The 12,690-nt window shown below is 41.7% G+C and overlaps 1 protein-coding gene across 1 annotated transcript in view; it reads left to right on the plus strand.

The window, feature by feature from the left end:
• Positions 1–573: 573 nt before the first annotated feature.
• vdrb (vitamin D receptor b) overlaps positions 574–12,690 on the plus strand; it is a 33,683-nt gene continuing 21,566 nt past the window's right edge. Inside the window, exon 1 of the mRNA XM_052130281.1 lies at positions 574–1,142. The gene's annotated coding sequence lies outside the window, so the exon portion shown is untranslated. The remainder of the gene's footprint in view (positions 1,143–12,690) is intronic.

A 12,690-nucleotide genomic window follows, 5' to 3' on the forward strand; every position in this document is an offset into this window, starting at 1 on the left:
TTAAGACCTAAAAACAGAATCCACTGCTTGACTACTCAGACAGACACGCCCAAGTAAAACATGAACTCATCTCCTCACAAACCCAAATATTATATTTAAAAAAGTCTGCCCGTCATAGACGACTGAACATTTCCATTACTTGCTGCTGTAACTGTAGCGACCGAAAATCGCCTACCACTGCTATTAGGTTAAGTAGGTTATTGGCTCCGTTTGTTTTGTCTTTTATTTATAACGCTTTTTCTAAGTGGGTGAGCGTGGACCAGCCTAGCAATGCTGAATTAAGTGCCTGACACATTTCTCCTCATTTAAAGACGAATGTGATGCTCGACTCATGCGGACAAACTGTTTACCTCTTTGGTACCTCTGACGTCACGACACACCCCTCGAGCGCGTGAGTGTGTGTCAATGTGTATGTGTGCGCGCTGTCTCTCGACACTGAATGCGGTGGGGTTCGTGCGAGCGTGTGTGTGTGTCTGTTTTGCTTGTGGAATGTGGGAGTTGTCCCCACGCGCTTTACGAACAAGCGACCTGTCCAAACAGTGCGCGCGTGGCAGAGAATGCCACACCAACCAAAACAGCGGACGCACGTTCACAGCAAGTCTTTGATCCGTTATTGGAGGAAAATCCGCCGAACAGGGTAGAGTCGGGGCGGGGCGTAAATACACTGAGCCCATCTATTTAGGGTCAAGTACAACATTTTTACAGTCCTAACCAGCGTGGGTTCAAAGTTTGTTTTGTAACCGGAAACCTATCTCGGCGAATCACTTACAGGGCGCAGAGGAACTGCTTTCAGGTTCGGTCTTTGCTTTATTTAGTTAATCCACAGACTCAAGATTAATCTGCATGGGATGGATCGCGAAGCAGCTGCAATAGCCATAGTAATTCGTTAGCATCTCGTCAAGTATCTCTTCCAGAAGCTCGTCCGTGAGTACGGGGCTGCGGTGTGGCTGGACGCGGAGAGTGGCGACCCTCTGCGGGCTGCGCTGCCGAGGCGGTGGGCGTGTTTTCTCTCCGTGTCTCGGCGTGCTAGCATGTGAGCTGGCGCCAAGTTCTCCGCGTGAAGAAAAAAACACGGGACAAGTTACGGGCTAGAGTAAATCAGCAAAAGTCACATCACGCTTGATCGGAAAAGTTACAGGCAGGTATGAAGCTCGCAGTTTACTCTGAAAGACACTGTTTTCAAAGTGAACGTTGTGCACACACTAATGCAATTCAAAACAAAAGCTGCTAGTCTGCTAATGTTAGGTAACCTACTCAATTGACTGTTTTGTCAGCTCGAATTTAGCACATGAGAACGAGAGAGCGGGTAGTGGGTAGTTGCTTTGCTCAAACACATTTGTCCAATGGCTGTTTGTTTGTTTGATATGTTTCTCATATATTGGGGTTTGGATTCACGCATCTGTCTCGCAGCACTGATTGAATTCAATTTAAACACCGACCTTGGCAGGTTATATACAACGTGGAAACTTCGCACATGCCTCCGATTAAAGCTAGCTACTGTTGAAAAATGACCTAAAGCACCAAATTCGTAATAATGAAGCCATTAATATATTCAGAGCTGGTCATGGGAAGGATTATAATAGATAGAACAGCAGCGCATCGGCTCATCTGTTGCAGTAATTTCCAACTGCGACATCATAGTCACTGCAAAAGGATCGCCGTTTTACCAGTACTTTTAATTCACGAAACTGAGTTGAAAAAGTTACAGCTTTCCAAATTGAGCCCCCTTCTCCAACCAAATGATATGGTGTAAGAAATGTACTTATTCAAAACAAAAGATGAAGTATTCAGTGTGCTGAAACAGATCTTAAGAATGCAGAAGGAAATTGGTGTTTATTTGACAGCTGAGCGTTTTTCGGTAACACTTTAAAATAATTGTAATTAGTAATATGAATACAAATTATTGAATTTATAATGCTTAATAGATCATTAGCAAAAGCACATTAAAATAGTTGGCATGTCATGAAACTTTCATTCATATATTTTCATACATAAATGCATATTAGAATGCACAAGAACAACTGATCTGTTAAGCATTATTTTTAAGAATCATACATAGTGTTTTACTTAAGTCTTTTATTACCTGTTTCTCTTTTTACTTGTTAATCTTATGTTGTCATAATAGTATGCATTGTTGACCTTTTCCACAATATGATCAGAAAAAAATGGTGCATGTCAATGTTGTTTTATAAGAACATAAAACAAACGTTTACAAAATGTAGGCCTACATGATTTTATATAACGTAGAAATACCACTTATAAAAACAAATCTTAATAATGGTAATAATAATGTTATATCAGTTGTATTAACCTTAATAGTGTTATTTAACATAATGCTCTTGTGGATCATATAGCAGAGAGAGCGTGTGACTCTTTGACATGAAAGCACATTGTGCTGTTGGTATGTTGAGAATCTGTAGTGGTGTGCATAGTTTGTTTAACATGTCTGTTTAACTGGGCTAGGACTTTTTACAGCGATTCTAGTGGGCAGGCACAACCAGTTTGGACATGTTGGACAAACATGGTCCAAAGGATGTGATTGGCCACATTAACACCCATATTTTCAAATTGTTACACTAACACAATGTCAGAAGGTAGACCTTGCAAATCAAAGTAATAGGAGAGGGTGAAAGGTTTGCCATGCTTAGGACTATTTATGTCAAAGATTGTGTGTGTGTGTGTGTGGGGCTGAAATGCAATTGGTAGCGGTTGTTGTTTTGTGAACGATGCTCCATTGTGGAACTTCAGGGCTCTTATTTGCTAATTTGAGTGGAAATAGTGTGAGATAGTCAACCATGTAACAAGATTAGACGTGATACCCTGGACAGATTTCCAAAACCGTCTCTCTCTCTTTCGCCTCACTCTCTCATCTTTCATATGTATACATCCACATACTGTATATGTATAAAGATATACATATCCCATTTTTTCCCTCTCCCTCTTCATTTTTGTTTGTCTTTCCTGTCTTGCTTATTTGATTTTCAGTGCTGGTTGAAAAAGTATGTGGATTTATTTTCCGCTGAGCTCTAGAAAATACCACATCATCATTGCTTCACTGATTGCAAAATCTATACGGTCTGTCCCATGCTGAAACTTCATATGTTAAGTATACCAACTTGAGAATACCGTCCCGTGCACCTGTATATGAAGTACATAAACATGATCGTTTCTGAGTCTGTATAGTGACTGACTTTCGTTGGACATGTCTCACTTTGTAGAGGTTGCATTGATGATATTTTCTTTTGTTTAAAGGGACTGGATTGTGATGTTTTGGATGTTATTGTGGCTGTGCTCATTTTAGAGGCTGGAATGTGTGTGCCTGTGTGTAGTTTCTGTAACTCTAGGCAGAAGCTGTGAGGCCTTGACTGTAGCCCTGTAGAGAGGCCCATTGAAGGGGAAGTTGGCTCTGTGTGTGTCTATGCGTGTGTGTGCATGCAGACCACTGGGATTGGACACAGGGTAGAAAGACCCCCTGTACGGCAGGAGGGAAAAGGGAGGAAAGTGGAAGGAGGAGTCAATTACACTTTTCTGGTCATGTGTGTGTTCTTGCCCCATGTTTTGCATGGAGGGCGTGAGCGGTCGCATTACAGAAAGGGCAACCAAAAGAGACTATAAAGTAAAGAGTCTATACACAGCCGAGAAAGATTTATCATTAGTAAATGGATTGATTTTGAATTCATGTAATTTTTAAGACTATCATGAACAGTAATGGCCTGAAGTTCATTTATTTATTGTGGCAAAACGTTACAATGCTGTCTTGATATTTGCATCTTTTTAAATAATGTTTGTTTGCTTATGATGAATTTAACAGGACAGAAATAATTTATGTTCAGTGTGAGGACAGTTTCCAGCATGATGGAACGCTAAATTATTAATGTGTGTCTTTGCACAGCATATCTGGATTTGTCCTGTACTCAACGCTTCTCATGGCTGTACATCAAAGCTACATGGGCATCATTGAGAATTAAATAGACAGGAATAGCATAAAAAAGAACCTGTTTCATTCCATTTAATTGATTACTGTTAGATCCTATTGATATTTTTCAGTGTCAAGCACAATTAACTGCCCCCACAAAATGTAGCAGCGAGCCGGGCAATGCTGAGCTCAATTGAGATTCTTATATCATAAGTTCAACAAAACTTTGATCTTGATTTAGTGTGTTTACTTAATGTCAAGAACGCTTTTTAAATGAGTTTAGCATCTACAGTCTATTTGATAGACTTGGGATATTCAAGTCGGATTTGGACTTGAGTCCGTTCTCGAGTCCAACTTTTAATGGACTTGGACTTGTCAAGGATTCGGATGAATTTTTACTCAAGCCAGTGGGACTCGGAAAATCTTTTTCAGAGTCCAGCCAAGTCTGTGGCATTTGTGACACATTGTGATGTAAAATGTATCATTTAATATCAGAGTATGTGTTTGAAGCTAAACTTCATGCAGCGAGTTCAATGTAGTTGGTTAGCGAAGTTCTTTTCCATATTTTATTTATAGAAACTTATTCAATTCATGCTTTTTTTATATTTAAATTGAACTGAAGGACAATTCAATTAATGTTTTCTGCAGTTCAACAAGAGCTCAGTGAAATGCTCTTTGGTTGGTTTTCGAAGATTTCATAATGCTTGCAGATTGACGCAGCCTCTAGTGCCGCTCAAGAAAATCTCAAATATTTGTTATCTTCGGTTGCACCTGCTGTAAGACGCACGTGGAAGCAGCAGGATTTTGGGTGCATGAGCACTCATCTGCTTTCTGCACTTGAACTTGACACTTGTGACTGGTATGTCCTATGTGAAGTGTCCCTAATAATGTTAGCATACACGTTTTGTCTTCATACTTTTAGCATATGCTTTTGTTCTGAATCTATTTAGAATTTCAGCTGGATACAATTTATGAGATATTGACATATATAATACAACAGAAGTATGTTTTTGTTACATTTATATTGGCACATTGTTGTTCTTAGTTGTTAATGTTAAATTAAATTTAAAATACTGATGTAATGGCTAAGTAATGAGTTTAAAGTTTGAGAGTGCAATATTAATTATATTTCATTTGGACTCGGCCTGTTATGGACTTGGACTTTATTCCGACTCAGCCCCCTTTGGACTCGGACTTGACTCAGACTCGACTACTGGACTCGAACCCAACACTTCTATTTGAGATTAACGTTCATTTTTACATTTGATTTAACTTTTAGAAGTACACTAGCACTCACTGAGCACTTTATTAGGAACACTTTGGTCCTATAAATTGTCCTACATGGTTTTCTGCTGTTGTAGCCCATTTGCCTCAAGGTTCGACGTGTTGTGCATTCTGAGATGCTATTTTGCTCACTACAGTTGTACAGAGTGGTTATCTGAGTTACCGCAGCCTTTCTGTGAGCTCAAACCAATCTGTCCATCTGACCATTCTGAGTAAACTCTAGAGACTGTTGTCCGTAAAAATCCCAGAAGATCAGCAGTTACACAAATACTCAAACCAGCCCATCTGGCACCAACACTCATGCCACGGTCAAAATCACTGAGATCACAGTTTTTTCCCTATTCTGATGGTTGATGTGAACATTAACTGAAGCTGCTGACCAATATCTACATGATTTTATGCATTGCACTGCTGATACACGATTGGCTGATTAGATAATTGCATGAATAATCGGGTGTACAGGTGTTCCTAATAAAGTGCTCAGTGAGTGTAGATGCTTTAATGCAAAAAGATGGGGACTAAAAGCAGCAAAGCAGATTTTATGGGGTCTTTAAAATAAAAAACCAGCTGAGAAGTTGCTACTTTCTCAAGTCTATTAAGCAGCGTTTATTTTAAGAAAGTATGCTTTTGTTTTTTTCCATTGAGGATGATATGACTTGTGATGTTGGCTTACATGGATTGGATATGTAATGTTCCACAAATCTACAAAATTTATTGAGTTTAAATCAAAACCATTTTGATTACTTTGGGTATCTGTGCAATTCCGGTTTCAGAGAATTACGATAATGTAAAGCCTGCTTGTGGCTAACATCAAGTACAAAGAAATACTTTACGTTTGTTAATGTAAAATTAATATGCCTGGTATTTTAGGCTATGCAAATTGTAATTTCTGATCTAAATCAAAGAATCTGACAGAAAAAAATGATTTCAACATGTCCTCTTAGTGCATTGCTTGGCATGGCTGTGGAGTTGTATTTGTGTGGTGTACTTGTGGAATTTTTATGTGTGTGTGTTTGTGTGTGAGTATGTGGCAGTGTTAAAATCCGGCTGTGTGTTTCCAGTTGGGTTTGTTTGAGGACAGCAGCATTTTCTGTGTGTTCTGGACCCAAACTGACCCAACTGGGTCTACGTATTACACATACGCACACATTTCCTTGGCGTGTGCGTGTGTGTGCAGGTCAGTGGATTATTGTGTGTAGACTAGAGGAAATGTGTAGGACAGTGTGTCTCAGTCTCTGTCTGTTTTATGCTTTTTATGGGTCTGCTGATCGTTCTTGCATTATATCCATAAAAGCCAGTTTGCTGTGTTTCTCGAAGTATTAGAACAATTCTATGGTGCTTTAGTATGCATTGTTGTATGTGTTTCTGTGTTTTTCATATGGTCTCTATGCCTGGCCTGGCATTCCTGCTGCGTGAATTTGTCTCTGTCTGTTGTCATAGCTAATATAGGTTTATGAAACTATGACAGCAGCTCTTTCCTGCAGACACCTCTCATCCTTTCGCTGTCAGGAGTGGGGCACATTTCTCTATTTACTCAAATTTATGATGCTTAGCTATGCCTAGACTCAATGCCACACTAGTTACGATGTTGAACCACCTTGTACAGTTACTAGAACTATGTATTGTAGAGGTACCATAGTTACGTATGACAATTTGTGCATCACCATAGCTACTCATTAATGAGTAAACGTTTTATGTTACGCTATACCTTGGAAAATATTATGGAATATGCTAATCCATGTAATGCATTACACAGTGAGGGTGCAAGATTTTGTTTTCTTAAAGAGGAGGTTGAAGCCACTTCTCTTACCATCTTTTCAAACTGTTCATGGTAAAAAGACAACTGCTTCTGATCTCCTCCAGTTTAGTCATCGTTTACCTCTTGTTCTTCTAGCTATATGATAAACAGGCCATTGCACTCACAACCAGGTCATTCTACTCAAGAAGGTTTGTCATACACCTTGTCCTACATACCCATTAGAGCTATGTGATGCTTCAGTCAGTTCAATTATTAACTTTGCACTACTTTAAAGGGCATCGCGATCTTACATATAGTGAGGCCACAAAGTGTCAGTCATGCTTTCTTCACATGTCCAGACCTAAAATATCCCAGCATGCCCTCTCAGGTGTTCTCGGGTTTCCTTAGATGCTATGTGGCATCCGATGAAACATTAACCTAAGCACCCAATTAAGACACATTCAGCATTTCTGAAAATCTCTTATCTCCTTCATGCTATGTGTTTGTTGATAAGAAGAGCTACTAAAGCAAGTGAGAATAACGGAGAGTAGGCTCTTGTGTCATGTGCACAGTCCAAAATCTCTTCAAAACACACAGCATGCAGAGTTAATGATTTTGGAGACTTGTGAAAGCAACTTCCATCTCAGCACAAGGTCTAAGATTTTATATAGGGTTCCCACGGTTATGGAAAACCTGGAAATATCAGGGGAATTTAACATTCTGTTTTCAAGGTTTGGAAAATAAATTTCTGTATTGGACATTTTTCTAGTTGTACACAGTTCTAAAATATTTAATTGACCAGAAATATATCTATCTATTTCATATAGTGAAATCTCTTGTAAAATTTGTATTAAAAAAAAATCCATGCAAAATTTGTGCCGATACAGTATCCAATTACTTTAGAACAACATCTACTTATACTGATACTGATGCACCGATACAAAATGTGTTTACCTATATCTAGATCCGATAATCGATCTACCGATACTGATAGTTTGGTGGTTCTGATTTTTATGCAAAAAAATATTTTTGCTGCTTGTTTAGTTTACTTAATTAAAAAAAAAAAAACTAAAGCAACACAACTATAGAACATTTAGTCACAACTTTATTTCATTATCCATTTACATTTGTCAAATGGAAGTTTACTTAATCCATTTGAGATTGGACTACATGAGTACTTTTTGTGGGGTTAATGTAGCGTTGATGAAACTGGGCAGGGAACTTTCATTTCCCGGCCTGCTTTGCATGGGAATCGATGTTTTTTTATGTGTTTTTGTTTTGCAAAATGAATATATAGGGGGATACTTGTTAGTGATTAATATTTTGTTATGTTGAGATTTAGAAGAGTTTCTGTTATGTTGGAGTATTGGGGGTAACATTGTGGTGAAGAGTGGTGCTTGAGCTAACGGTGTGGCAAGATAGATCTCACACAGGAAATTGATTGCTTGCATCGTCGAGAAATTGTTGTGCTATATTTGTTGTTACTTTCAGTAGTTAGTACATATAGAAATAAAAGAGATTTATTTGAGTTACATTGACATGTCTAATTTTGTTGAGTTTACCCAATTCAACTAGGTTCTTGTGTTGAGATTACATAGTAATTTTAAGTTAAGAAAACTAATTTGGAATATGTGTAACCACTGTCCACAATTGAATCAAGTTTAGCCAAAGAGCTATTTTTTGGTGTAGTATACGGACCCATAAAGTTCCCATTTTCCACTGTCCACCCTTGAAAATGAAATCGAGCACTGCAGTACCATAACCCATAATTACCGGTCAGAGTGCCCATGATAACCTCTGTCCACCGTTTAAGACCTACAATAGGCATGCAAGTGTCAGAACTGGACCTTGGAGTAGTGGAAGAAGTTTGTCTGGTCCGATGAGTCAAGTTTTTGTTTACATCAAATGGACGGCCGTGTAGGTGTGCGCCATTTACCTGGGGAAGTGAGGGCATCAGGATGCACTGTGGGAAGACGACAAGCCAATGGAGGGAGTGTGATGCTCTGGGCAATGTTCTGCCGGGAAACACTGTGTCCAGCCATTCATGTTGATGTCAATTTGACATGTGCCACCTACCTAAACATTGTTGCTGACCTGGTACACCCCTTCATGGCAATGGTATTCCCTGATGGCAGTGGCCTCATTCAGCAGGATAGTGTACCCTGCCACACTGAACATATTGTTCGGGAATAGTTTGAGGAACATGATAAAGTGTTCAAGGTGTTGCCCTGGCCTCCTAAGTTCCCAGATCTCAATCTGATTGAGCAACTGTGGGATGTGCTGGACCAACAAGTCCGATCCACAGCAGCTCCACCCTGCAACTTTCAGGACTTGAAGGATCTGCTGCTAATGTCTTGGTGCCAGATACCACAGGACAACTAGGCACTGTTTTGGCGGCACAAGGAGGACCAACAGCGTTTTAGGCAGGTGGTCATAATGTTTTGGCTCATTAATGTACATTGGCCCCAAAAGTAAATGGACTCTTAAAAAGTCAAAATGTATTCGTTTTATACCTTTTTTTTTTTTTTTTTTTAAGTGTGCTTGTGCTTCTTTTTTTTTTAAAGTGATGGTTTACCCAACAATTGTACCGAGGTCCTTTGACAGTGATTTGATGGATCTTGAATCTCTAATTTGTAAAGGGCATAATCTAAAATGATTTAATTTTTTCCACTTTATTTTTTGAGGGCTATGAATATTGATCGGGGAAAAAATTAAAGCCATCATAAAACATCGTCCATCTGCAGGTTGCATTTAGATATGCACATAAGTAGTGCCATGTTTATGGCTGACTGCCAACCAAATCTTCGGAAAATAGGGACTCCAAATGTTTCTTACATTTGAATAGATGAATAAATGAACAGCCCAATTTAGATAAATGCATCATTATGTGGTGAAGTGTTTTGAAATAATTTTAATGGTGCGAGTGTTTCTGTGTGCAGTAATTTGAGAACTTTCACTCAAAGAGGTCATGTCTTTGTGCATGTGTTTGTGTAATAACGGAACTGTTTTTTCCATAGGGTAACTCACACTATATGAAGCTTTCAGCATATTTTCCAGATGAAAGATTGTACATTTATTCTAATGAGTCACAAAAAGATGTTTTTACCCAAAGTTGGAATTTCCTTGTAACTCTGAATAGTGAAAACAGGAAGACCGTGATATCACTTTCTGTGCTGAGGTGTGTTTATTTAGTTTGTGCTGTTCCTGTTTGTGCGTGCAATGTCGTGATGTCCCTTTTGGAAGCCCATTCACGTAGAACGAAATGTTCTCTGCCTATTTTTTAACCACTTTATTGCTGATCACATTTTGTACATTAGTGAAGGGGTTATTCGTGTGTTATCCTGTGATCAGGCTCTTCTGGTTCTTCATAACTACATTTATTGTCACAATATTCTTATCAGCCGATGCTTTTAGCTGTGTGAGTTGGTATGTCACTGTGACCCATGACTAATTACTGCATGACTGCTGTTTCTCATTTTACCATTCAGAGGGTCTATAATTGTTTTATATATTTATGTATCAGTGATGCTCATTGTTTTGTTCGATGTTATTCAAAAATATGAACAAAAAAAAATTAAATAGTTTATACAAAACTATTACTCAAATTCTCTTCTACTATGATAAACTTGTTTTCATGTTTTTCAAATGAGTTAAAATACATAAAAATAAATAAATAAATTAATTAAAAGATGTGATGTAACTGCCTGGTGTCACGAACCCCGCTCCTCTGCCCCATCCCCGCTTCGTCGCACACACACACCCTCGACCTCACTCCCTCACTTCCAGCTTTTCACGCTGTTTTTGCTCGCTCGAGCCCTCACGCCCACTTTGCTCCTACTCGCTGACATGCTCGTAGGCAATCTCCCATCCTCGAGTCCCTCACGCGTTTCCAATCCCCCAGAACATTATGACCACCTGCACTCGTGTCATCTGCACTCCTGCACATTAGTTTCACCTGCACTTGGCTCATCACCTGTCATGGTTTACACCTGAACTCGCCCCTATATATATCACTACCCTTTCGTCTCACGGTTGTTGGTTATTGTATTTAGTTTCCCGTGTCTTTGCCCCCGCTAGTCTCGTCTAGTTTTGATTCCCTCTTGAACTCCTCTTGATTACCCCCTTAGCTTGCCAGCTCCTCGTTCCCCTAGTACCCCTGACTACTCCCTTTGTAAGTTTACCCGCCTCTCGATCCTGTTTACCCCGGCTTTGACCCTCGCTCCCCTCGACTACTCTCCCGGATTTGCCCCCTTTACTCTCTTTGATTCCCCGGCTTTTGACCCTAAGCTACCCTGACCATTTTCCCTCTGGATTTTCCGTGCTGTACTTTTGTTTGCCTGCAAATAAACGCAGTTTTGATATACATTGTGACTGTCTCATCTTGTGTGTGTGTGTGCGGGTTACAGAATAACCAACCTCACCGTAAACAGTCACAATGTATCACGCTGGAGGATTCACGCGAGCTCACTAGAGCGGAGATACATGTCACATTCAGCGAGGAGCTACTGTTTGGACACTTGACCAAGCTGCGTGGCCCAGGGGCAGCAGGTATGTGCTATGTCTGATTCATTTCACCCTGTTTCACCTGTGTCTGCCCCTGAGCCCGTTGATGCTCTCCATGCATCCGCGAGCGCCGTATGCTGTCCATCCCCGGAGAGGTTTTATGGCTCTTCTGACGCTAACCAAGGGTTTTTCATGCAAGGCAGCGGTTGTGTAACTCATAACCCCGCCCTTGACATTATGGAGCCAGCAGCCCGACTCTTGGTTTTGCGTCAGGGGAGTCAACCCTTGGAGGCTTATGTGGTTGATTTTTGTGCCCTGGCCAGCCAGGTGAATTTTGATGAGGTGGCTCTGAAAGACATTTTTCAATTTGGACTGAATGAGCCAGCCTCATCATTCATGCCTGGTGGTCGCTGCTCTCTCAACCTGGCTCAGTTTATTGACCTCGCCCTACTGTGCGCTGGTTCCTCGTTTACTGTGGGGGAGGCAGACACTGAACCAGCGCTCCATACCACGGCCCACGTCTTGAAGCCTACCACGGTCCCCGTCTTGAAGCCTACCACAGTCCCCGTCTTGAAGCCTACCACGGCCCCCATCTTGAAGCCTACCACGGCCCCCGTCATGAAGCCTACCACGGCCCCCGTCTTGAAGCCTTACACGGCCCCCGTCTTGAAGCCTTACATGGCCCCAGTCCCGAGGCCTGTCACGGCCCCAGTCTCGAAGCCTGTCATGGCCCTCGTCCCGAAGCCTGTCACGGCCCTCGTCCCGAAGCCTGTCACAGCCCTCGTCCCGAAGCCTGACACGGCCCTAGCCCCGAAGCCTGACACGGCCCTAGCCCCGAAGCCTTACACGGCCCTAGCCCCGAAGCCTTACACGGCCCCAGTCCCGAGGCCTGTCACGGCCCCAGTCCCGAAGCCTGTCACGGCCCCAGTCCCGAAGCCTGGCATGGCCAGCGAGTCAACGGCCATGCCCGCCACGGCCAACGAGCCAGCGCCCATGCCCGCCACGGCCAACGAGCCAGCGCCCATGCCCGCCACGGCCAACGAGCCAGCGCCCATGCCCGCCACGGCCAACGAGCCAGCGCCCATGCCCGCCACGGCTGGCAAGCCAGCGCCCATGTCCGCCACGGTCAGCGAGCCAGCGCCTGTAGCCTCGACCGCCCCAGAGCCAGTGCCTGTAGCCTCGACCGTCCCCTATGGCCACGTCCCCTGTTGGCCGAAGACGTAAGAGAAGGAAGAGGGCCCCTTCTCCC

The sequence above is a fragment of the Xyrauchen texanus genome, chromosome 7, assembly GCF_025860055.1.
Source record: "Xyrauchen texanus isolate HMW12.3.18 chromosome 7, RBS_HiC_50CHRs, whole genome shotgun sequence".
Lineage (NCBI taxonomy): Eukaryota > Metazoa > Chordata > Actinopteri > Cypriniformes > Catostomidae > Xyrauchen > Xyrauchen texanus.